This window comes from Psammomys obesus, unplaced genomic scaffold, assembly GCF_907164565.1.
Source record: "Psammomys obesus unplaced genomic scaffold, mPsaObe1.curated_primary_1811, whole genome shotgun sequence".
NCBI lineage: Eukaryota > Metazoa > Chordata > Mammalia > Rodentia > Muridae > Psammomys > Psammomys obesus.
Window position 1 is genome coordinate 2158175 of NW_026594377.1, and position 27533 is coordinate 2185707.

At 41.3% G+C, this 27533-nt stretch overlaps 1 protein-coding gene across 2 annotated transcripts in view; it reads left to right on the plus strand.

Annotated features, from left to right (window-relative positions):
• Positions 1-27533, plus strand: part of Csgalnact1 (chondroitin sulfate N-acetylgalactosaminyltransferase 1) — a 341415-nt gene that overhangs the window by 75049 nt on the left and 238833 nt on the right. For both annotated transcript variants that reach the window (XM_055618818.1, XM_055618819.1), the window contains exon 2: positions 4482-4617. The gene's annotated coding sequence lies outside the window, so the exon portion shown is untranslated. The remainder of the gene's footprint in view (positions 1-4481; positions 4618-27533) is intronic.

The window sequence follows — 27533 nt, forward strand, 5'->3', positions numbered from 1 at the left end:
GTGAAGCTGGTGACTACCAAGAGCCTTTATACTATGTGTTAGTGTGTTTGGTGCAGAAAGATACCCAAAGGTACAGAAAGGTACTCAGCATACTACTAAAAGAGAAATGTATGCACCAACCCAGCCACAAACTCTTTGATCAACAAATCTGCCCTGCCTGCAGGATATGCTAGGGCAATGGTTGCACAAAGTTTGTGGGACTAAGCAAGCAGTATCTGATTTGACTTAAGGCCCACTCCGTGAGATAGAACCCATATACAATACTGCTTGGGTGACCAAGAACCTGAGACTAGATGGCTCAGGGTCCTGGAGTAAAACCAAATACTGCTGGTCAAACAAACAAGCAAACCAAAATGAGAACAAAAAATGTAGCAATAAAAAACCTTCTAACGATAATCTCCAATACTCATAGATCAGTGCCTTGTTCGGCCATCATCAAAGAAGCTTTCTCCAAAGCAGATGGGAACGAATGGAGACCTGTAAGCAGAGAGTGAGAGACTTCAGAACGCATAGCCTTACGTGGAATGTTTCCATCAATCCCTCTTCTCAAAGCTCAGGAAAGCCCATGGGAGAGGAGGCAGAAGAGTGTAGAGTGGGAGGAGATGGAGGACACCAAGAACACAAGTCCCTCTAAATAACCTGAGCAAGGCTCATGTGAACTCAGAGAGTGAGTCAGCACATACAGGGCCTACTCGGGTCTGCACCCGGCGCCAGGCCCTCTGCATGTTTTATGGCTTCCAATTTAGTGTTTTCAAATGGGATTCCTGAATGTGCACACAAGTGGGTCTCTGATTCTTATGCCTTCTCTTGGGTTCTTTTTTCCAATGTTTGTTTTTTTCTAATTCTGATGTGTTATTTTTTTGTTTTGTTTTATCTTTTTTTTTTTAATTGTCTCCTTAGAAGCCTGTTTGTTTTCTAATGAGAGACAGGAAGGGAGTAGATATCAATGAGAGAGGATGTGGGAGAGGCCTGGAAGGAGTAGAAGGAGGAGAAACTGTAGTCAGAATATATTATGTCAGGGGGACGATCTATTTTCAACAAAAGGGGGAAAATCCCATCAGTTTCTGTGCCACCAGTCTAGACACTGCCACACTTTGTGACTTCCCCTTTCTTCCCTAAACTTCCCGCATCTCACCATTCTCTTGTGTGAGCTGGTGGCCATGCTTACTTCAGGGATAAAGAGAAGCATTTTGAAGTTCCTCATCTGTCCAGGGAATACTAACTCATAACCCATCCATATCCTTCCTGCCAGACGTTTATTTTCTTGCTACCACCTTCCTCCCCACCTTTCATAGCCCACTCCAGTCTACCAGGTCCTGCTCTCCTCACACAGATGCTGATTCTTCTTACCTCCTTGCTGTTGTTTTTCATCAGGTTCTGGGTCGGTCTCTTCAGCATACATATCTTTCATCTTCAAGAACACAAGGTGTAACACAATTCCATCTGAGTAAAGCCTCCATTTTTTTTTTCAGAGTTTTTAGTCAAAATCACAAGGAGGAAGATGGTCCTGGGAATTCATCGTGTTGTTCTGATAGCTTCTAAGTTGCTTTTGTTTTTGTTTTCTAAGACATTTTCCTAGAACTCAACATCTTCTGCATGTTGAATATGTTTTTCAACTTTCTATGTCCAAAGATGAATTGTGTTTTCTTTTGGCCAGGTCTTGAACCGTGGCCCTGGCTGGCTAACCTGGTACTCCCTGTGTAATCCAGGCTGGTGTCAAGTTCCCAGTTGTTCTCCTGCCCCAGCCTACCAAGGGCTAAGATCATAGGCATGTACTAACATGCCTGACATCCAAGGATAAATGCTTATTTCTTCCTGTCACTAGCTCCACGGTGTGTTTAGTTATTTTTTTCTAATTGCCCTTGAAAAGCAACTTAGAAGAAGACTTTGTTGTTTTTTAATTTATTTTTTAATTAATTACAGTTTATTAACTTTTTATTCCAGCTGTAGCCTCCTCCGTTCAATCCCACTCTTCCTCTTTCATCTCCTCCCATGTGTCTCCCCCAGTCCACTGATAGGGGAGGTCCTCCTCCACTTCCCTCTGACCCTAACGTATCAGGTCTCATCAGGACTGACTGCATTGTGTTCCTCTGTGGCCTGGTAAGGCTGCTACCCTCTCAGGGGGAGGTGATCAAGAGACAGTCCCTTTTCCCATTACTAGGGAACGCACTTGGAGACTGAGTCTATTGGCTACATCTGTGCAGGGATTCTAGGTTATCCCCATGCATGATTCTTGGTTTGAGTATGAGTCTCAGAAAAGACTCCTGGGCCCAGATTGTTTGGTTCTGTTGCTTTCCTTGTGGAACTCCTGTCACCTCCTGTCCCTATTCTTTCATAAGATTCCCTGCACTCTGCCCAAAGTTTGGCTATGAGTCTCAGCATCTGCTTTGATACCCTACTGGGTAGAGTCTTTCAGAGGCCATTTGTGGTAGGCCTCTGTCTTCTTCCCTGTTTTCTCCCTCTTCCGATGTCTATCTCATTTGCCTTTCTGGATGAAGATTGAGCACCTTAACCAGGGTCCTCCTTCTTGCTTAGCTTCTTTAGGTGTACAAATTTTAGTATGTTTAGCCTATATTATATGTCTAATATTCACTTATAAGTGAGTATATACCATGTGTGTCTTTCTGCTTCTGGGATACCTCATTCAGGATGATCTTTTCTAGTTCCATCTATTTGCCTGAAAATTTCATTTGCTTGCTTTTAATTGCGGAGTAGTATTCCATTGTGTAAATGTATCACAATTTCTGTACCCATTCCTTCATTGAGGGATGTCTGGGTTGTTTCCAGATTCTAGCTATTACAAATAAAGCTGTTACAAACATGGTTGAGCAAATGTCCTTTTTGTATACCTGAGCATCTTTTGGATACATGCCTAGCAGTGGTATAGCTGGATCTTGAGGTTGCACTATTCCTAATTGTCTGAGAGAGTGCCAGTTTGTTTTAGTTTATGGTTTGAAGGTATAGTCTACCATGATCAGAAGTTATGATGACAGGAATCCAAAACGTCACATTGCATCTTCAACCAGAAAACAGATATAGATGAATGCTGTGCACAGCTCCTTCATTTACAGTCCGTCTTGGACCCCAGCCCATTGAATGGTACCACCCACATTTAGGGTGAGTTTTCACACCTCCATAAACCCAGTTTCTTCACTGACGTGCCTAGGGAATTGTCTTTTAGGGGATTTGAGATCCTATCAAATTGATAATCAATTTCAACTATTGCAAGTGGTTTTTCCCATCTTAGTAATGGCCTTGCCTTTCCTCTATTGTAAAGGACAGAAAACTAGAAGTCATCCATGGCTTTTCTCATTGGCCAACATTTCATTTCCAATCTATTAGCAAATCTTAATTTTTTTCAAAAAAAATATATATCTAAAATGTGTATTTGTCATCCTACTATTTCCTTGTTGTCATTTTCTCTTACTCCCAGAACCGTAGTTGCTCTTACCTATCCCCTTGCTTCCAATATTTTCCCTCAGTCTGTTTTTTACTTTACAGTCAAATCACATTAAACTTTATTTGGCACTCTGCCCTACCAATAACTCCTCTCTGCATGAAGAGTAAGTTGGCACAGCACCTTGCAACACTGTAGATCTCTAACTATCCCTGTCACCATTTTCCCATTTCTCTTCTTATTCACTTGACTTGTCACTAATCTCTAGCCATTCTTTGGCTCTTTCATGTGTCCCTGCAGGTCTTTGTTTTTGCTTTTCCTCTAACTGTTTCCAAGGATGCTCCACCAGATATCTGTAGGGCTATCCTTTTTACATATCTTCTAATCTCTGATCAAACATCTCTACAGAGACCCTATTTCTTCCTTACTTTATTTCTTCTCTAACTTGCAAGTATGTTCATAGCACTCATAAAACTTGCACTGCATGCACTGTCTGCTTTCTGTTATTAACTCTTTGATAATAAGCCATTTGAGTTTATTTCTTTAATACTATAGTTTGGGTTCCTAGGACAGTATGTAGCACAGGATAGACAGTACCTACTTGGTGAATGAATGAACTGAAAGACAAATGATACATTCTTAACCAAAAGGATGATGGTATAGTTACTTTTAATCTTTTCTAAAAGATTATATTAGAGGAGGGCAAAACAATAAATAATAAGTGTCCTTAGAGTGAGCACCAAAGGCATGCTTTTATAAAAACCCAATATTAGCACCTAGTGGAAGCAGCTGAGTTCATTTCTTGCTCTTACACACTTGAACTTGGTTGCCTGGGTCACATCAGGTCGTTTCTAAGGATAGGTGTGAAAATTAAATATGAGCATAACCAACTTTCACTCTTGTATGTCACAGTACATCTCAAGGTCTGAGGAGGGTGGGCAAAGCAGCACTGAAGCCAGTACGGACCACATTGTACATATCCAGGTTGTCTTGCTGACGTTGTCTCTTATCCTCAGAGCCATACCTGTTCCTACTGGCCCCTGCTTTCAGGAATCCTTACTGATACCTGTTTCATTGTGAATAGGTCCCTTGACTGTGAATGACAGATTGAAGAGTTGCCATGTGGATCTACAGTTCACAATGTGAGAAGCATTACACATTCAATTCTGTGGCTGGAATCCTCAAATCTTCCACTTCATTGTCTCTTGGAGCATAACCAGGTTGGTTGTGGAGATGTTGTCTTCATTATTTTTCTCATTGATATGACAAAATATCTGATAATGTAAAGAAGGAAGCATTTATTTTGCTCATAGTATGAGAGTACAGTCTGTCAATACAGGGGAGTAATGGTACCAAGTTACATTGTATCCATAGCTGGGAAATGATGAGAAATTAATCTTGTTGTTTGGCACACTTTTACTCTACTTAGGACACCAGCCTATGGAACGGTGCGACTCATACTTAGGATGAGTCTTTCCACTTCAGTTAATGTAATTGAGAAACTACCTCGCTGACACATTCAAGAGTTTGTTTCCATGGAGATTCTAATCCTATCAAATTGGCAATATTAATCTTCACAGATACAGTAGATACACAGACAGATACACAGCTAAAAGACTTAAAGTCAGACAGTCAGTGTGGACTCTCAAACTCATACCATCTCATAGCTGAGTCCATTTGCAGTGAGTGTATGAACTGACCAATTGAATCATCAATAGAAAGGATAGTTGTTCTCCCAGGGTCTGTATCCTCATGCTTGAAAGGTCAAGATGATGTTTGCTTCGTGCTTCTCCTAAGGCTGCATTGGAGAGGAAAAAATACTTTCAGATAGCTTTTATTTCCAGGTAGCACTGGACTGGAGGTTTTTGATGATGCTAGAAGCATGAAAGACAGTGCCACAACTCAGCATCTCCCATTGCCTCAACAGAGAAACTATTATTCATGCACTCATAATGAGCCATCTTATATGATAAGAAAATGCTATTCTGTTGATATTATTTTTCTTTTGGAGTTCAGCCTTTTCTTGTTTGCCAAGCTTTGTACAAGTCTTATTTAGCCTTTCTTCTTCTTTTTTTTTTTTTGGCAGTGTAACATGTTTCTCTTAAAAACAAGAACAGAAGTTTAATCATGCCATGACTATAATTTAAGACAAGTAGTTTATAAACTATTAAGATCTATTTCTCTTTTAGAGTTCAAGGCCAAAGCATTATGTCATTGTCACCTTCACATCACTAGAATGAAAGTGTTTTCTGTGTTGACTCTACAGGCTGTTTAGCATTTACTCAGATGTTAATAGTATACTTTAGCTGTCCAGATTGCAGGGTGGTTTCCAGTATCTTAAAGGCATGAAGAGATGCATTGCCACCTTGTAAGGAAGGTGCTAAATATGTCTGAGACATGACTCACTCCTCTTCGTAGAAGGAAGCGTTAGTGGGAGGGAGACATTTCCAGGCATCTCTAAAGCTGGGTGGAAGGCAGAAGTCTTCATGAACACCCTGTAATTTTTCATTGTTTATTAATCAGGTAGGTAGTTATTGCTTGTTCCTCCTGGTACCCGTCTCTGTACTATGTAGGCGGATAGGGAAGACTTCTCTACTATAAAGACTATTTCTGCTTTGTAAAGAAGCTGATGGTAGAGTGATGGCAAAGCCAGAGCGCTTCTGTGAGGCTTTATGAAAAGATTGTCATGTGTGGGTGGCTGAGAACCTTGACAGAAACAGAGAGACAGAGAGAGAGAGAGAAAGGAAGAGAGAGAGAGGAAGAGGGAGAGGGAGTCTGAATTGGTGCATATTTGAGAAACTTCTGACTTGTGTATTAAAGTATTTAACACGTTGTTCCTGCTCACATTGCTCAGATCTTTACTTTTCTCACTAAATGTGCGCACATACACACACACACACACACACACACATTCAAAAACAAGAAAAATCTAATTTCCTCTTAGTACAGAACAGTTAAATAATATGGTGTGCTTATGAACTGGAATTCTCCATAGTCATTAAAAATCATACTGTAAATGAATATTTAATGGTTTGATGATGTGCTCATCATATTCAGTTTGTTAATGCTGTGCTCTCAGTTTGACCCCCTGTGGATGCTGTAGTAGTCTGTGCCTGCCCCTCCATCTAGCCCTGTACCTCTAGCCCACCTGTTTTGCTTGGCCCTTGAGCTTCCTGCAGTTTCTTTGCCTTCTAACACGCTCCCAAGTTCTACCATGCCTTTATCTACTGATAGAATATAAATTATTAGGGGAAGAAATTTTTATATATTTTGTTTACCATGACTCCCTGAGAGCTAAGAACAGTCAATGTCCTGTACATATCAGCTTAGAATAAACAAAGATGAACAAATTAATGATGGAAATGTGGTTAAATTGTAATATGAGTGGCCATATTTGATTTTTCTTAATTTTACATTTTTCTGTGATAAACATGGATTTTTGTCTATAATTAGAGGAATGAAAGGCTACCCATAAATTCCTCATGTAGATCTAAAGAGGTCGACTTTGGGAAATGGCTAAATGTATGACTGAAGGAGGCAGAGTCAAATCCTTCTGGTTGAACATAGAGAGATCTTAGTAAGGATTGTGTCAGGTCTGGGTTCTGGCTTATTTAACTACTGGGTCTTAAGCCTGCCTTTGTTCTCTCTGCCCACCCTCTTCATCATCTCCCTTTCCTGTGCCCACCTCCAGCTTCCTGCACTCCATGCTGATAATGCTAAGGTCTGCACCAAACCTTGTCTGTACCTTCCTCTGAGGTGGTTTTTTTCCCCCCTCTTTTGTACTGGTTATTGCTTCAATTTCTTTATTTTCTTTGAATGCAAGTTTGTATCCACTTTTTTCATGACTTTCTGTGCCGATTCTGGTCTCATCATCTCTTGCATTTCCCTGGCAGCTGTGGAATGTGCTTAGCCCTCAGTGTAATGCCCTCTGCTGCAAGGCAACCATGTTTACTACTGCTTTAGCTAAAGTGGCCAAAGGCTACCACGAATGGGAGCCCAGTAGAATCTGGCTCTGTCTATTTTAAGCCAGAAACCAACCATAGAAAGGTTCAGAGAACATATGCTTTTCTTGTCTCATATGTTACCTTTTAATTTTTTTTTCCTGTGAGCACATGACAAGCTGTTTGAGAAAAAGCTTTCTATTTTTTACTTTTCTTGTCTTCATGAGTGCAGAATCCCTTCTGGTCTCAGAGCTAATTCCATGTGTTTTAGTTAATGGATACTCAGATTCCCATATAGAAAGGCAATTCACAGATAGCATTAGAATAATTTAGGGTGACTTGAGTGCCTTTGGAGACTTTATATATGTATACCATATATATTTAATGTCAAATTCTTTTAAATATTTAAAACACTAATAAACTAAAGTGAAATATTCAAGATCAAACCTGGTTTCTATAGCCTCCTGTTAAAATTGTATCGTTTTGTTCAGAGGCACAGATTGATTTTGAGAGAGAAGGATATTGCATAACAGATTCCTCAATTCAATAAAAGCTTATTGAGATTCTGCTGTTTATTACTACAGCAGAGAGGGAAGGAAATTGTGGAGATCAGCTAAAAATGGTCTATAAACAATAGAAGCAAGAAAGAGCTATTGTTGAATATTTCAAAGAGGAAGGGATTACTCAGGAATAGGTAAGCATGTGTGGACATTGTAATGAAGACAGAATTGTGAAACCGTAAGTAGGTGTAGACTGTCGAATAAAGAAAACAAAGGGCTTCCAAATGAGGGTAAGGAGATTAAGAAAGGGTGGGGAGAGAGGACTTTTTTGAGAGGCAGCCTGTTGCTCATGTGCAGGACTTCAGGAAACAGGCAGATGAGGTGGTGGGAGATGACATGAAAAAGCATGTGTCCTAGTTTCATTCCCATTGTTGTGATAAAATATCTTGATCAAAAGCAACCTAGGGGAGAAAGGGCTTACTTTACCTCCCAGGCTGTATGCCACCACTGTAGGGAAGTCCACAGCAGGGGCTGGAAATAGCTGGTCATATCATACCCAATGTCATGAACTCATGCTTACCCAGTACTCCGAGTCTACAATTATTCTGTATAAGATCCCAGGGACTAGTACAGCCCCCAGTGGGCTGGGTCTCTTTCCATCAATTAAGGACATTAAGACAGCCCCTAACAGAGAGTCTCATAGACCTAGTTATCTGGATTATCCTTATGGAAACTCCCTTCCTAAGTGATTCTAGGTTGTGCCAACTTGACGATTAAAACTAACTGTTTCAACAGGTTTCGGAAACACATGGAAGGAAAGCTTTCAGGATGAGTAAGCACCCCTATGTTGAGCCTCCTAAGGGACCTTTGGAGGATCAACATCAGAAATAGGGTTTAAAAGAAAAGGTCAGTTTTTATTGTATTTGACAAAAATCACCCAGAGGTTCTCAACATTTTTGTTATTTGTGATAGTGCCCTTTCCCTCAGAATTCAATTATTAAATGAAGTTCCAAAGTCCCAGGGGAATAGCTATTTATACTCAGCATTGTAAGGCTTCTTCTTGCCTTCTGTGATCCTAATAACATGGTTGGACTAGATCCTTGATCTGTAAATTTACTCAAATGACTGTTGAGAAAATAGGGGTATCATAATTGACTGTTTTATCAAAGCTAGCAAATGCTTTTACCTAGAGTCCATGAATTCAGCTACTAGGAAACCCACCAGAGCTGGGACTGTGTGGTGATTTTCAGAATTTTGTCAATGTGATCAATTTAATAGAGATGTTCAGCCAGCGTTCTGATTTTCTTGCTGCATTCGTTTATTTCTTTGTGTACAAGTTGTTTCTTGACCAAGAAATCATCATCCATACCATTTTTAGACATTTTGAAGAAAATCTAAAAACATGGCTACTGGAAGTTCATAAATTATGTTTATATTATTTACTAGAGTATTTCAGTAGGGAGTTCTTTTCTTTTTTTTTTCTTTATTATAATTTATTCACTTTGTATCCCAGCTATAGCCCCCTCCCTCATCTCTTCCCAATTCCACCCTCCCTCCCTCTTCTCCCCCTATGCCTCTCCCTTAGCCCACTGATAGAGGTGGTCCTCTTCTCGTTCCACCTGATCCTAGTCTACCTGATCTCATCAAGACTGGTTGCATTGTTTTCCTCTGTGGCCTGGTAAGGCTGCCCCTGCCCTCAGGGGGAGGCGATCAAAGAGCCAGCCCCTGAGTTCAGAGACAGACCCTGTTCCCCCTACTTGGAGACTGAGTCTATGGGCTACATCTCTGCAGGGGTTCTAGGTTATCTCTATGCATAGTCCTTGGTTTGTGTATCAGTCTCAGAAAAGACCCCTGAGATTTTCAGAGGTTTCAAAAAAGACCTCTGAGCTCCTTGTGGAGCTCCTGTCCCCTCTAGGTCTTTCTTTTCTGTTTTTTTTTTTTTTTTAATTTTTATTTTTTATATTAATTACAGTTTATTTACTTTGTATCCCAGTTGTAGCTCTTTCCCTTATTCCCTCCCAATCCTACCCTCCTTCCCTCATCTCCTCCCTGCCCCTCTCTAGGTCCACTGATAGGGGAGGTCCTCCTCCTCTTCCATCTGACCCTAGTTTATCAGATCTCATCAGGACTGGCTGCAATGTCTTCCTCTGTGGCTTAGCAAGGCTGCTCCTCCCTCGAGGGAGGGGGGGAAATCAAAGAGCTAGCCACTGAGTTCATATCAGAGACAATCCCTGTTCCCCTTAGTAGGGAAACCCTCTTCGATGCTAAGTTGCCATGGGCTACATCTGAACAGGGGTTCTAGGTTATATCCATGCATTGTCTTTGATTGGAAAATCAGTCTTAGAAAAGACCCCTGGGCCCAGATATATTTGGTCCTTGTGGCACTCTTGTCCTCTCCAGGTCTTTCTATCTCCCCCTTATTTCATAAGATTCCCTACGCTCTGACCAATGTGTGGCTATGAGTCTCAGCATTTGTGTTGATAACTTGCTGGGTAGAGACTTTCAGAGGCCCTCTGTGGTGGCTCCTGTCCTGTTCTCTGTGTTCTCCCTCTTCCAATGTCCATCCCATTTGCCTTTCTGAATGAGGATTGAGCATCTTAGCCAGAGTTCTCCTTCCTGCTTAGCATCTTTAGGTGTACTGATTTTAGTATGTTTATCATGTATTATAGCTCTAATATCCACTTATAAGTGAGTATATACTGTGTGTGTCTTTCTGCTTCTGGGATACCTCACTAAGGAAGATCTTATTTAGTTCCATCTATTTGCCTGCAATTTTCATGATTTCCTTGTTTTTAATTGCTGAGTAGTATTCCATTGTGTAAATGTACCACAATTTCTGTATCCATTTCTCAGTTGAGGGATGTCTGGGTTGTTTCCAGATTCTGGTTATTATAAATAAAGATGCTATGAACATGGTTGAGCAAATGTCCTTGTTGTATACTTGAGCATCTTTTGGATATATGCCTAGGAGTGGTATAACTGGGTCTTGAGGAAGCACTATTCCTAATTGTCTGAGAAAATGCCAGATTGATTTCCAAAGTGGTTGTACCAGCTTACATTCCCACCAGCAATGGAGGAGGGTTCCCCTTTCTCCACATCCTCTCCAGCATGCACTATCACTTGAGTTTTTGATCTTAGCCATTGTGATGGGTATAAGGTGTGCTCCGGCCAGCGGAGCTAAGGTTATTTGCGGGTTAAAAGAGAATCCAAACTTGTGAAAAGATGGGTGAGAAAGAGAAACCAGTCCAAGCAAACAGGTGCTTGTCAAGGACTAACTTTACTGAGCAGAATCAGCTTTTATAAAAGGTTCAGGATAAGGAAGTAGGGTGGGTGAAAAATTACAGATTCTTCTCGGCCAGGGGCCTGAAACATCTTGTGATAAGCCATGGTTCTGTGAGCACATCTCTGCTGTTGCCAAGCAGTATGTTTACCGCAGGTAAGGAAAGGGCAAGTTGAGGCAGGTTGATGAGTTTCTACAGGTGGTCTCTGACATCTCCAAGCAGTATGTTTACTGCAGGTAAGGGAACAGGCAAATTGAGGCAAGTTGGTAAGCTTCCACAGGTGGTCTCTGAAGTTGGCGAGTTCCCTCAGGTGGTCCCTGACAAAGGTGAAATCTCAGGGTCATTTTGATTTGCATTTCCCTGATGACTAAGAACATTGAACATTTCTTTTAGTGTTTCTGTCATTCAATATTTCTCTATTAAGAATTCTCTGTTTAGCTCTGTACTCCATTTTTTAATTGGATTACTTGATTTGTTGCTGTTTAACTTCTTGAGTTCTTTATATATTCTGAACATTAGCCCTCAGTCAGTTATAAGGTTGGTGAAGTTCCTTTCCTAGTCTTTAGGCTATCGTTTTGTTCTGATGACAGTGTCCTTTGCTTTACAGAAGCAGTTTCATGAGGTCCCATTTATTGATTAGGATGTTCCTTTCAAAGATTACTTATAACAATTATATTAAGTAGATTAGCCATTTAGATGTGGTGAACTAAGTCTCTGAGTTTGGGTTTATTCTGGAAGTCATGAATCAGTTAAAATTCTCTTTTATTATTTAAATTTTGAGCTTATTCTTTGCCTTCTTTATTCTTTTTCAATTCTGCAGTGTATTCAGAAAATTAATTCGGGAACTCATGGTAACTGTTTGATTATTTTTCTGGAAATGTGTGTGTGTGTCTGACTGAGCTGGGGACTGACTGAGCAGAGAAACAAGCTGAGATGTGATTGACCCCAAAATATATTTTAGGATGATTCTAAAGAAGAGGAGACACTGAAGGAATAGAGGAAGGGCAATTTTCTATTACTTTACAACCGTTAAAGAGAGATGTAGAGGGCAAGCAATGGCCCAGTAGGTAAACTATTATGGCCATCAAACCTGATGACCTGGCTCAGATCCTCAGAACACATGTGGTAGAAGGAGATAACCAATTTCTGTAAGTTGTCCTCTGACCCCCACATAAAAGCTTTGATTTGCACAAATCAATCAATCAACCAATCGATAAATGTAATACAAAATTAATAGTGACATTTTGATTGTGCCATGCTTATTTTTTTAAAATAAAAATAGAAAATGTACTGTGAAAATGACTTTTGCCTGTGCTGTCTAGCTTGTTTACATTCTGGTCAGGTTTCTCTCTTATGGTGTTTCCAGCTTTCATTTCTAATATTTGAAATTTTAAATTCTTTAGTTCAACCTAACTCCTTTCATTTTCAGGGAAGTTAGCTCTGATCTTCACTTTAATTACATCTATTTTAAATATTTAGTTGGAGAAAAATCCCACAATCACTCATAGAATTGAATACCTTTTTCACATGTTTTGTTGAACGTTTGAATTCCTGCCTATGCTTAATGCTCCTGTAATGAAAATATATGGATGGAATAATCATCTGTTCCACGCTCTGTTCTGTGAGTTACCGTGATTTATGGCCCGTGATTTTCACATTCTGTCTGATGAAGCAGTAAATGATCTTTTCAGCTTTCTGAAAGTGCTCCTCATTCGAGGGGCAGACATTAGGTTTCACATTTCAAATGCCTTTTCCTTCCTGTCATTTAGTGTTGTGCTGCATGAAGGGCCTTGACCCCTTGCTGTATCAGGCACACACGGCTCCAGGGAAGGGTCCCAGATGTAAGTTCTTCACCGTCATTTATTGCTGTTTTTTCATCCTGTCGATCAAAAGTTGAATCACCACATTTGAACTATTCCGAGGTAGATTAGAAATCAACACACTTTGGAAAGAATATGCTAATGTATTGGATTAAAGAGCTGAGTAGAATAGGGAGTAGAGGGAGTTTTAATTTTATTTTTCATAAGAAATGGGATTTCACTTTTCTGGGGTTCTGCTCCCCACCTGATCTGAGGCTGCAGACATCTATTGAAGAGGGCTTTGGAGATGTGAAGAGTCCAAAGGCACCTTCTCTGCCTCAAGCTTGGAGATGTGATTCCATGAGCCTCAGGGACTGCAGGAACTTCCTGGTACCCACAGGAACACAAGGGAAGTTTCAATGGCTGCAGAGTTATGCTTTGTTAAAAACTTGAAACAACTCTGAAGAGAGGCAAAATAAGCTAACTGTGGACTGCTGCACAAAAAGTGTCATAAAAAAAATCTAAAAGGGATTCTTCACTCAGAAAGAGGAAAAGTGGAGAAATACGTCTTGGAAAGAATCCAGATTGTGGTATAGGTGCTGTTGACCTTGTCCTGGGGAGGGAGTAAAATGTGGGAAAGTTGAAGTCTTGGATTTGATTGGACAGTGGGTATACTCTTTCTTCCTGAAAATTATTCATTATCACCAATGCAACAAAAGCACTGCTTTGTGGGTGCATTGAATCAGAGAGTTGGGAACCACTCCAAGTGCTGTGGGAGAACACTGGCTGTGTTCTTAGCTTACTCTTGATTATGGTGGCTTGTGGAATTCTGTGCTAGACTGTGGTTCTACCTCTTGGTTATTGCTCAGCTGTGAAGTCTCGAAGAAGTCAGACTCGGGGATTTCAACATCAAATATCCGTTCAGAATCTGAGCATGTTTGAGACAGTTGCTTTTCCTTGTTTCTTTCTTTTGAGTTTTTTTTTTCTATATGTTGTCTTAGGAAGCAAACTCTCTATAAATTCACATCTTATAAGTTGATAAAACACTGTATGAAGAGAATGAAAGAACCATTTTGTTTTTAAAAGCTCAATTCAGCAGTGAATATTTTACAAATAAATTTGCCTTTATTTCCACTAATACCTGAATTTATCTACCAAGGTAATTTGAAGCTGAGCAAAAGTACTATTTCTTTATCTAGTGATGCTATAAAATGAGTACTATCTTGTGCTCTTAGATTTACAGCTTTGAAAAACGTTTCCGATATAAAATGCCAATGTGAGTTACTTTTGGGGTGAGCATATCATTATCAAGAACTACTGGAGCAAAATTTCTGAGCACCAAGCTGAGGACATTGTGCAGGCCCCTGGCAGGACACAGTGTGACGTGGCAGTGGGCTCCCTTGTCCAGCCAGGAGTAGTCCCTGAGATGATAATTGAAAAAGTCTTCAGAGTGAGTAGCGTCATTTTTCATCTTGTATACAGACTGGCATTTTCCTATCATTTTAAAATTGCCAGTATCCACTTAAATCTGAGTCTGGAAGTCATGTGAGGACCATTATCTGATCAAAGAGAAGAGAAGTTATACATGGTAGGAAGGAGAAGAAGATGAAGAATCAGATGAAAAGGAAGAGAAGAATGTGGGAGGAAGAAGTGAAGAAGGAAAGGAAGGAGGAAGAGGGAAGAGAATTAAGGGAGAAGAAAGACTTGGAGAAAAAGGAGGAAGAATTAAAGCAGGAGGAGAAAAGAGGAAGAAGAGAAGAAAAAGGAGAGGAGGAAGAGGGGAGAAGGAAGGAGGAGGGATTGTGTAGAGGAAGAGGAAGAGGAGAAAAGAAATAGAGGGAGGAGGAGTGGAAGGAGGGAGGGAGGAGAAAGGACCTTTATGTCTTGTGTTTAATCAGTTCTCACACTTGAGATTCCTTCCGGAAGAATTGAAATCTTTCACACAAGAAAACACAGCATCACAGTTTCCCCAAGCAGTTTCAAGTAGCACAAGGTTCCTCACATTCCCTTCCTCTTTTCCTAACTGGGAACCGGGCTTTGTCCTTTTATCTGAGGTTAGAACTGCAGAAGCTTAGGGAAGTGCGGCCAGCCATCCCCAGCCACACATGCCTGGCATGTCAAGAAGGCTTCTGCACTCTTCAGGGCTCTCTTCTCAGCCTGCAGAAGTGGGTGCTGTGCCATTTGGAAGAGAGCCCACTATAGGAACCCCTCATTTGAGAGAGAAAGGAAAATTAGAGTGTTTAGTCACCAACTGTTTTAAATTTTAAGATTTTCTCTATTTACTTGTGAGAGATTTTCAGTGATTTTTGTTTTTAGATTTTTAAAGATGGGAGAATTAAAGAAATAAAAAAGCATCCAAAGGGAACAGTTGTGTTTTTTTAAATAACATCTTATCCTTAAACTATAGCAGAAAATAAACTATTTTGTTAGCAGTTTTGAAAATTAGCACACAAAGTAATGGGTTCCATTACATTTGCCTGTGTTGTTTGTTCCTGTGGATTCCCCTCCCTACACTCCCACTTTCCAGCCCCCTCCTGCTCGTTCCCTCCCCCCAACAGCTCCCTCTGTTTTCATGTCACATGCATTCTATTACTCTCCAACCTTTACAAACCCCTCCCTCAGCTTTTCTGTTGCATGACCCACAGACACAGTATTTATAAAGCCCAGGTTCTGGGATCCCCACCAGAGGAGGCATGTGAAACTGTTCCCTGCAGTCTGGCTCAGTTAACATAATGATTTCCAGTTCCATTCACTTTTCTGCAAATGTCATGATGTCACTTTCTTCACAGCTTAACAAAATTCCACGATGCATATGTACCACTTTTTTTTTTAAATACATTTCTGTGTTGATAGACACTTCGGCGGGCTCCGTTTCTTACCCGTTGCGAATAATAGCTCTGTAATAAGTGTGGGTGCACAATCACCCCGAGGTAGGTCTTAAGAGTCCTTTGAGTTCATATCCAGCGGTGGTAAGCTGGGGCATGTGGTAGTTTCAGTTTTGGTTTTAAAAGAAATCTCTATATTGGTTTTCACACGTGGCCAGCAGTGGGTAAGGGTTTTCACACATGGCTGCAGCAGTGTACATGCCAAGCAGTGGGGGAAGGGTTTTTCTTCTCCCGCACCTTCGCCAGGATTGACATTTACTAAGACATAAGCTTAAGATACAGTAAGTGCAGGCCTGATCTCAAGTCATGGACGTAGGAAAAAAATTATCTTCAGGACTGCCATTCTCTTTTTAAGATACTGGCGTGGCTCTATGGAGGAAGCAGCGATGAGTCATGAGAACCTTCACAGATGCAGGCGGCCCATCCCTTTGTCCTGTGCTTCCCTTGCCAGGCCTCAGTAGGACTAGAACAGTCACGTGTCCGACACTACAGAGTTTCTGCCTCTGTGACCACCAAATTCTTGGGAGTGGTCACAGCTCTAGGAGGTGTGTGTGGGGGAATGACATTAATTGGCTGAGGGTTGGCATGGCAGCTCTCTTACTGCACATAGATGGCCTCCTCAGCTCCCCTTTGCTCACAGTGGTTGGTAACTGAGCCAAAGGACACCTTTAGCATTCGCCATTGTCACTGAAGGGTAGAGACCAAACAAAGGTCTGCAGAGATGTTTATTGCAAATGCTGCAGTGGCCAGCTGCAGATGCAGCTGTTTTCCTTTTGACTTGAGGTTTTCTATCAGGAGAGAGAAACCCAGGGCTCACCAACAGGCTTTCTCACTGAGGGCAGTGTGGTGTGGAGAAACCCTAGCTGCTAACTGTTTAGGATGATGTAAAGCTTTTTAACCTCAGTGTCTGCCTGACCTGCCAGCTTTGACTTCTAAATTAGCAGGAACACCAAGGCAGTAAGGTGATCTTGCAATTGTCGGGTTGACGAATCTCAGCAAGGAGCCGAGGCTGGGGAGAATGGAGAAGGTCAGCTTTAAATAACAGCAGAAACAGGGTTGATCAATGGGGGCAACCTCAGAGCGAAAGTTAAGGAAGGGAGTGAGGATGTGTTTACTAGACCTTGAAACATTAGGATCAAGTGCAGACCTCTAAGTGATTAATAAAAAGACCCATTTCGAAAAGAGGCCCGGAGCAGCCTGGACTGAAGATTGAAGGGGCGAAGCCAAGACCCTGCTGTGAGTTCACTGGTGGGTGACAGATCCGTGGCTTCTGGTAGAAGCGTGGGTACCATGCTCTTTTGGTTTCATGGAAAGTGTGATGGCCAGAAAGAGTTCTCTTGCTTACAGAATATTCTACATGTGTATCACCTTATTCTTACAGAGGGTATAACGTGAGAGCCAGCATGAGCACCGCTAGACCTCTTCCAATAAGGCCATGTGTGGCTTAAAAGCCACCTCTGTGGCAGCCCGAGGGGTGTATGAACGGCTACTTGGAAAATTAGGAAGCGTGAGCCATGGTCCTGGCCCTCCCACCAATACGACCAGCCGGCTGCATCCCTTAGATGCTAGGTAGTTTTTTACTTTGAATTTTTACTTTATAAACAACTTATTTTGGTGACTCATGGCAAGCACTCAGGAGACTTTTGCAGACTTTATTGAGGCTCTGGGCTGGCTGATAACAGGGTGGACTTTCTACTCAGCGACTCATCTTCGTTCTCTAAACACGAAGTACAGCTTCTGCTTACTAGGATGAAATGTGTGTGCTCCCTGGGTGATGAAGACATTGCACAGTGGTGTGGGGAAGTATGCTCTAGGTAAGACGCACCCGGCTGTTTTTCTGCACGTAGAAGTGAGAAGACTTTGCTGGGAAAATAGTACACTGATGTCTCTGGGCTCCTAATTCTCATTTCTGGTGCCATCCAGATTGACATTGACATTGGCATACCTTTAGCTACCTAGAGCCCATCATGAGCAAGAGGGCTTTCCTTCAATACTTAGTATATTCTGTATTCTGGCACATCAATTGATTCAGAATGTCAGACATTTTAAGTACAGTGAGACCAGGAGAGTCTGTTTTGGGATACGGTTATCCCTCCCCTACCAGCTGGCAACTGGGAAGCGTTTGCTTTTCCCACAATTTTGAAAGATTGTAATCTTCAGGAGGCTGTGGCATCATGGTGTTAAGATTATACAGTTCAACCTTCCTTCTGCCTCTCATCAGCCATAATGGAAGGTTATAATTATCACCGATTTGCAGATGAGGAAATTCAGGCTTAGGAGGATTGAGTAATTTGCCTGCAGGTTGGAGAGTTAATAAGTAGGCCTGTAACTCCAGATTATCTGGGCCCACACTAGACTCCTAGATCTGCTGAACTTTCTCATCTTTATATCCTATTTCTCTTTGGCCACATAGCAGGTGTGCAGGACAACACAGTAGTTCCTTTATAGAAGAGTGCATGAATTATGGGTAGGAAGATGAACTTCACATGGCTCAATAGATTGACTAATTCCTAAGCCATCACCTGGCTGCATCCCAGCTGTAAGAATAGGCAAATTATGTAATGTCTTTGTGAGTCAATTTATCCATCTATAGTAAAAGGACAGTAACAGTGCCCATTCTAGAGTTAGTTGTTAAAGCATTGAATGAAATTGAACACAGTAAGAATGAGGCAAGTATTTGATTAACATTCATTAAATGTGAGGCATTATTATCGTTTTTTTTTTTTTTTTTACCATCGTTTGTTTTCTGAGATGACAAGAGAATGGCAAGATAATGTCATTGGTAGGCACCTTATAATGACAAGAAGCATAGTTCCGTCCCCTCAGGGCATGCACTGCTGGGAGGCCATGTACTTCTGGTGTCACCGCCAGGAAAACAATCCTCTCAGCAGCATATTAACCAGGTGCCTTCAAGCTACTCATAGCAGAAGCTAAAGGCCCTTCCAGACTTCAGCCCACCGCTAAGACATAGATTAGCTTGGTGTGTGTGTGTGTGTGTGTGTGTGTGTGTGTGTGTGTGTGTGATGTGTGGATATGTGTACCTATGTGTGCATATTGTGTGATGTGTGGTGCCTGTGTGTGTAGATGTGTGTGTGTGTGAGAGAGAGAGAGAGAGAAAATGATACTCTTATTAAGAAAAGGGAAACATATCCTTAAAAACAGTATCCAATTTGATTGAAAAAGACTTTTATAGCAATTTATAACATCTAGGACAATTTTGTTCAAATATTTTTAGAATCATTACCAGTACAGTGATACAAGTTCTGGGAATCCGTATGACTAACTGTTTATCACTGGGGAACATTCAATTTGTTGGAAGTCCAGTTTGTTGCAGAAGGCTTTGTAAGAGCTGGAGTTGGCAATGAGAATGAATGGCTCCTGCTGGCAGAATATAAGGACACCAGACAGACAGGAGAGCCTGAGAAGAGTCTGGCTGGGTTGGTTTTCAGTGATTCCTCTTCTAGACTTTTCTTGGAAACTACTACCTTAAAGCATACCTTATTAGAAGGCATTGTGAGATAAGTGAGGTGTTGCACACCTGTATTTATGACACTTGTGTGAAGAGAAAGGGGTGGAATGGAGGGGACAGTTTAAGTGGAGATGGGAGTGGGAGGGTGGGGCAGAAAAAAGGATAAACAACACATTTTGTCTTGAGGTTGTCAGGCCACATAGGAACTTTCTGAGAACTGCTCTGGAGGCCTCCCCTAAGATTAATTTTGATTACAGATTGTTAAGGTGTCCTCCCTAACCCTGTACTTCTTCACAAGGTTTGAGATAGGTTCCTGAGCCTCTGAACGACAGCTGCACCACTAATTGGTATCGTGCAAATTTGAAAACTGCGTTCTCATTTATAATGCATTCATGGTATTGGTTAGAAACTTCTCCTAACTACATTAAAATCTCAGATGGTTGTGAAATGAACCTGTCTTGGGAGCTGGGTGGATAGCAATTTATTCTTCCATGATTTAACTATAACACCCTTTACTCTGCCCTACCAAATCCTGCCAAGCCTTGAAAAGCTAACTCAAATATTCTATCTTTTGAGTATGGTACTAAACTTTTCGACTTTGAGTCCAATGTGGTTCTCTTCTGAGAGACAGCATGTCTTGCAAATTCACTTACTCTTCCTTCCTTCTTTCCTTCCTTCCCTCCCTCCTTTCTTCCCTCCCTCCCTCCCTTCTTTCTTTCTTTCTTTCTTTCTTTCTTTCTTTCTTTCTTTCTTTCTTTCTTTCCTTCCTTCCTTCCTTCCTTTCTTTCATCTCTAGTCTCAGAATTGCATACTTAATTTATATTTCTGTATTCCATTACCTTAAAGTGATAGTTGGCCTATTTTTGACCAATAATTAAATGGAGAAATTTGATTGAATAATAGTATGTGAATGGAGAGAGCAAAGAATGAAAGAAAATAAAACAGCAATTGGGATGGTATATGAACGAAGGCTCTTTAGGTCTTAAGGGCATGATTCAGAAAAGCCACCAGAACAAGCTATAGCTGCCGCTGCTGCTGCTGCTGGTGGTGGTGGATGGCAGGGCTGGGATGAGAGATGTTGTTAGTTCTTTCAGAGGAGATGGTTTGCCAAAACGCTACCTCTCCTGATACAGGCAGAGATGGGTACTGAGGAAACTGACTCATTCTAGGAAAATGCTTTCTACAAGTCATGATTTTTCAAAAAGTCTGAACCATATTGTTCTAAAAAATTATTGCCTTAAAATCATTTGATTCTTACCTCAGTATATGTTATTCAGTTTGTTAGCTGAATGGATACACATAATTTTTTTTCCTCTTTCCCAACTCTTGACAGTCAGGTGATTTTTAGATTTTGTTTTTCCAGAGGAACTACAGAAAAAAATTTTTAAATGCTCTGCCTTGGAGCTGGAGAAATGTTCCAGCTGTTAAGACTGTGTACTACACTGGCAGAGGTCCTGAGTTTACTTCCCAGCATTCATATCAGGCTCACAAACTGCCTGCAGCTCCAGCTCAAGGGGAGTGATGCCTGTGGCCTCCAGAGACATTTGGTACATGTACCAGCACACAGAGAAAGATATACACAGAATTAAAAATAAACCAAATTAAAAATTCTCTACCATGCAAACATTTTGTCATGTTTGATGGTTATAGAAAATTAAATTTGTCCTTGATATTTTTTATTTTACTTTTTTTTTCTGAGTTAGGGTTTCTCTGTATAGCCTTGGTTGTCCTGGAACTCACTCTGTACACCAAGTTGGCTTCAAACTAAAAAAAAACCCGCTTGCCTCTGCCTCTGCCTCTGAATACTGGGATCAAAGGCATGTGCCATTACGGCCCAGCTTTATTTTACATTTAAAAATTATTTTTATTTTACATTTATGAGTGTTTTGCCTGAATGGATGTCTGTGTATCACTTGCCTGCTGGTGGTTGTGGAGGCCAGAAGAGGACATTATATTGCATGAAACTGGAGTTATAGATGGTTAGGAACTACCATGTAGATGCTGGGAATTGAACTTGTATCCTTTGGAAGATCAGCCAGTATTCTTACCAGTCCTGTCATTACCTTTTCAGCCTCTGCTCTTGGTACTTTTAAAAATAAATTACCCGATTTAAATCTTTTAAGACTGTACAAATCTTTCATTTTAAAACAGGGAAGGTGACTCATCCTGGTTGCTTAACCCTGACTGGGTAAGGCCATTGTGATTAGACTTGGGTATGTGTGGTGTGATGTTTTCTTTCTTTCCAGTGAGCCTCATATCGACCAACATGAATGTACAGTATAAACTGGTCCCTTTTCAGCATTAAACATTTAGTATATTTATTGACTTTCTCCTCCTGTTTTCAGTTCAAAGCTCATTGCAGTATTAACAGAACATGTTCCTGTAGGAAGGTGATGAGAGTGTCCAGTTTCTGCTATTCATTTTTTATTTGGAGAAACAGCTGGAAAACATTATGTCCAGTGGTTGTTGCTGACTTAATGACTCAGTTTTGTGTCATAGTATGGGGCTTCTCATGCTCTTTCAAAGACATCAGGGAGAGTGCATTGGAGACTGCTAAACAAAACAGGGTTTTGTGAAAGCAGCACAGCAGGAATTTCAGAACTTGCTGCTCAGGATAAGAACGTGTATCCCTGTGGGAGGAGGCTGGGCCTTGCCCTATGTGAACTATCTAAAAGGTTTCTCACAAGGAAGCAAAATTCCCCTAGAGAGAAAGAAGGAGGAATCATGGTGCATATTGCAATTACAGCCATTGTGGTGGCTATTCTTGGTTGTCAACGTAACTACATCTGAAATTAGCTGAAACCCAAGCAGCTGGGTACACCTGTGAGGGATGTTTTTCTTAGTTAAATCACTGGAAGTGGGTAGACCCACCTTTAATCTGCATCTTCTGAGGTGGAAAGACCCACCTTTCATCTGGGCCACCGTATCGGCTGGCATCCTGTGTGAAGGACGAGGAAGAAGGAAGCTAGCTCTTTTTGACTGCTTGCTCTCGCTGTTGCAAGTCCATTCCTTCTCTGGGATCAGAGCCTACTTCTTCAGGATTCTGAGCTATACTGAAGACCAGCTGAGACATCCAGCCTCATCCAGTGAACATCTACTGGAGTCTTGGTAGACAGCCATTGTTGGACTGTCTAGACTACAGTCTACAAAGCATCCTAATCAATAGCTCGTAGATATATGTGTGTATGTATAATGTTCGTTGAGTGGCATGTTTCCATACCTGTCACCATGGTGCCACTCCGTTCAGCATCTTTTTTCTTTTCCTTATTTTTGTTTTAAATTAGGGTCTCACTAAGCCCCCAAGCTGGCCTGGAACCTACCCCAGACTAGCCCCAAACTCATGCTTCTCCCGCGTCTGGCTCTGACTGCTGAAATGAAAGGTATGCACTACCACGCCAGCAGCAGTGCCACGGTGCTCGACCTTTTCTAAGAGGCCAACACTCACTTCGGCTGTGAAATACTATGCCCACCCCTACCCTGACACACACGCATGCGCGCAGGCGTCAGGCACACCCGCACACACTCAGGCACCCAGACAGACATGCATGGGCATGTGCACTCACACACATGTTCCTGTGCTTCATATCTTGGGCTTCAGTCGCTTTGAGGTGAGCTTCCTCGTCGTTTCCGGCGCAGTTCTCAATCTTCCACACACGTCCGGCAGAGCCTGTCTCCTCATGGAGTACGCCCCGGTGCAGACTCCCAGCGAAGGCCCCCGGAAGTCAGGGGCAGCGGTGCTGACTGCGCTCTCAGCTTCTGGGGCTCGGCAACTCCTTGTACATCATTTATGCTCATCAGATGAATTTTAACCTAAAAATTATAAGTGCTTTAAAACGGCTCCCTGACACATAAAATGATTAGACTAATTTCTAGCCTTTCTTTACCACTTATGAAACCAGAAACGTCAAGACTCTTTTGCAAGCTGTCGAATTATTTGAAAGCAGAGGACTTAAAGGCAACTGTTCTCCCCTAGCTCACCCCACTCATAGTCTCTTGTTTCTTTTCCTGGTTTGATAATGCATCTGAAAGGTCTTAATAATTGCAACTGAGTTCTCCAGCTTGATGTTTCAGATTAGAGTTGTATTTAATTAGACATGTTGTCTAGCATGTTGCGGTTCAGGCCTGGTCACCATTGGTGTCGTTGTCACTAGGGAGCTCCTTACAAGCGTAAGGTCCTGGTGCCCCACTCAGACCCAGTGATGGTTCATGTCAAGGCTTCATAAGCACTGCTCTGTGTTTGGGATTTTATGTTTCAGATCAGCATATGAACATCACAACTGTATGCCACCCTTCTGTGAGATTCATATATTCTGGTGATGTAGAATTTATGTGTTTATGTCCATATTTTAGAATAAATATTTAATATCAGAAAAAGTACGCTATATCTCTTTGTTACTGTTGGTAATAGATCACAGCTGGGAGATGGGGTAATTTGCTTTTATTTTTTTCACTATCTGGAATGCATTTAATGTCTTCCTTTATGTAGAAAGTAAGTCAAAAGTTTCTACTGTTCCGTTAATGTGTAATGGATAAATAGCCTCAACCCTCACCCACAGCAATAGCCATAATGTTTGTGTGTGTACATATATGTAGGTATATGCACATCCATCTGTGCTTGTATGCATGTATGTATTGGATATGTGCACAGATATGTGTGTACGCATGCATGTGTATGTTTGCATCAGTGCGCATATTTTATCATTTCTCTAGACTGCTTTGGAAATTTCTCATGCTCCTAACTGTGGATTCTGTATACAATGAATCGTATTTTTCATTTTCAAGTTCCTGAAAATCAGCGGGCTCAAGTATACAAGTAAATCTGGGCGGGGGATGGGGTGGGGAGGAAACTACATTTCTTAAAAAATGCATAATTCACACATAGTGCTATTTGCGCTGTCCTTCTTGACAATTTATTCAAGCAAACAATGACAAATGAGTGGATTATTGGCTCTTGAGCAGCCTGTACTTGTGACAGAATTCCAAAGACTTGGGTAAAAGCAAGACTTCCCCTTCTACCTATCTATGCTGTCCTTCCCGCCTCCTCTCTTCCAGGGTGGCTTTTCCCTTTCTGTCTTCCTCTCTTCTCTTCTTTCCGATTCTAAGGACCTACGTCAGGGTCTTGTGTATGTCAGGCGGTCACTGAGCTGCATCCCAGTCCCTGCTTTACAAAGTTCTATGCACTCATTTCTCAGATGGTGTCTCTGAACGCTGGCCAGCGGTTTTGTGGAGAAACTACTAGACCTCACTATGTCTCAGTTTTGTCACCTGAAAAGTAGGAATATTAGAGCTGCCAAGAGGAACAAATGCTGAAGATCAATTAGTTAACAAATACTAACTTAAACTGTATTGCGTGGGCATTTTTTACATCCTTATTATCTTCTTACCTAACAGAAAGTTGTGTATGTTTAAATATATTGCTTTTAGAGACCCAGCAACATGAGATTTTTTACTTGAGCACATGGAGATTAGTTATCTGGTGGATCGAGCTGCCTCATATTTTGGCTTCAAAGCATTTAGTTTTGTGGCTAAATTTATTTATTTTTACCTATAAATTTTTAATATATTTATTTAATTAAAAATTTTATATAAATTAAATTAATTTATATAATTCCGTTTTCAATTGGTGGCCAGTCAGGCTGCCTTCGTTCTTACAGTATTATGAAACTCCGGAAGTAAGCTGTGAGCTCATGCTGTGCAGGATTTGCCAGTAAGTTTCTAGAAACGAAATCAAATCAGGAAATGGTCACAGCATAGGTGCTAGTTTTGATGAGTGTTTATGAGTTGCTCTCCGCAAGACAGTATATTTCACCTACTAAGCATAAAAATGTTCACTTTTGATGGTCATATTTCAGTTTTAACTTTTATAAATTCAGGTTCCTTTCTGGTGTAATAAGAATACCTCTGTGTAAATTTGATGAGGGTTCTAGGTTCTCTGGAACGGTTAGTGGGTAGGGGCAAGAAGATGGTGCTTTCTCCTTCAGTGTTAAGAGGGACAACAGATTTCTGTGGGAATCCCTGTGAAATACACAGTACATTATGCCTACAGTCACCAACTGCCAAAAATTCTTGCGCTGTGGAGACAAAGCAAAGTGTTTGGGAAGAGAACACGGACAACAGCGCATTTCGTTTAGTTTGCATCAGAGCCTGGCCTCTCTATGCCCCTTGCACTTGTCTTGGCTGAGCATAGCTGTTGTTAGGCCAGTTTCTGAGAGGCTTTCTCATTCTTTCACACAGACGTCTCATTGTACAGTTCTCATTGCTTCTGAAACTGACCATATAGCATTTGTTTGGAGGTAGGTAGACACGTTTCTCTATTTTTAGATATCCATAAAAACTCTCAAATAAGATGTAATGTTGATATTAGGATCTAGTTATCTTCTACTATATAACCCTCGTTAGTGCTTTTTGGGCAGTCTAAAATAGTCTCAATCCCTTCCTACCTATTTTACAGTTTATAACAAATTCAGCCAGTATGTTTCATAGAGTCAAAGAAAAGTTATGTGCCCTCCTGACACATAACTCGGCTCATTGGTGAGAATTAGGATTGTAATGAAATCTAAATTTCTAGTCCACCTGGCAAGTATTCACAGGCTATATTTGCACATACAAATGAGCTGAGGAACTGAAAATGAAAAATCAAAAATTAGCATTCTAAGAGGAAATAAACACTTGGACGTTTTTGTCACTGCCATTGATCCAAAAATATATGTTGACCGTGATGCACAGTCAGGGGTGAGAGCAGTGTGGTGACTGACCCCTCTGCCCCTGCTGCTTCAGAACCCCTGGCCTGTGAGGACGAGGACGGGCTTGGCTGTGTTGGGCTTGTAAGTGCACAGTAGGGGTTGTTCTCAGCCCAGCTGGACTTCTTATTCAAGGGTCTACAGGTGCTTGCGGTAGGCTAAGCCCCTAAGCGCCTCCCTCCACTTATCATTTTTAAAACCAAAGGAAACCTTTTATGTATTCTCTGAGGAACTGAGCAGCAAACAGGATTTGTCAACACTGTGGTCATTTATTCTTTAGAAGTGTGACAGTATCCCATCAGGCAGTGGGAACTTGTGTCTTTCTTTACAGTCTACTCAAACAGTCGATGCTGTCACATATCAAACAGCTGTCATGTAGCTCTTGCTGTGTGCTAGGCCTTTGTCAATTAACCATGAATAAGTCACATGCATCAGCTATCTGTACATTCTATAAATACAGATATTTATATATTCACATATCTTTTACAGGTAAAATAGAATTAGAGAATTTGAGGAAAGCAAGGGACAACTGAAGCTCATGCCCATGTCCTTCTTCCTCTCAGCCAGTCACAAAGGCCCCTCTTGCCTCACCACACCTGTTACATATACTTTTCCTCAACATAAGAACTCATTATTATTATTTTTTTGATACCCTGCATTCTGCCAAAGGGTTGGTTATGAGTCTTAATATCTGCTTTGATACACTGCTAGGTAGAGGCCCTCTGTGGTAGGCTCCTGTCCTGTTACTTGTTTGCTCCTACATCCAATGTCCATCCTATTTGTCTTTCTAAGTGAGGATTGATCATCTTACCCTGGGTCCTCTTTCTTGTTTATCTTCTTTAGATATATAGATTTCAGTATGTTTATCCTATCTTATAGGTCTATATAAGTGAGGATATACCGTGTGTGTCTTTCTGCTTTTGGGATACCTCACTCGGGATGATCGTTTTTAGGTCCCACCATTTGCCTGCAAATTTCATGATTTCCTTGTTTTAATTAAAATGACCTGGAGAGGACAGGAGCTCCACAAGGACCAAATGTATCTGAGCACAGGGGTATTTATGAGACTCTTTCTCCAAACAAGGACCACGTATGGATGCAACCTAGAACCTCTGCTCAGTAGTAGCCCTTGGTAACTCAGTATCCAAGTGGGTACCCTAATAAGGGGAACAGTGACTGTTTCTGACATGAACTCAATGGCAGGCTCTTTGACCTCCCCCTCCCCTGAGGGAGGAGCAGCCCTGCTAGGCCACAGAGGAGGACTTTACAGCCAGTTCTGAAGATACCTGATAAAACAGGGTCAGATGAAAGGGGAGGAGGTTCTCCCCTATCAGTGGACTTGGAAAGGGGCAGGGAGGAGATGAGAAAGGGAGGGTGGGATTAGGAGGGAAAGAGGGAGGGGGATACAGCAGGGATACAAAGTTAACAAACTGTAACTAATATTAAAAAATAAAAATAAAAAAAAATTCCCAGAAAAAAAAAAACCCACAACTCATTATTGTCAGGCACAGTGGCGCACAC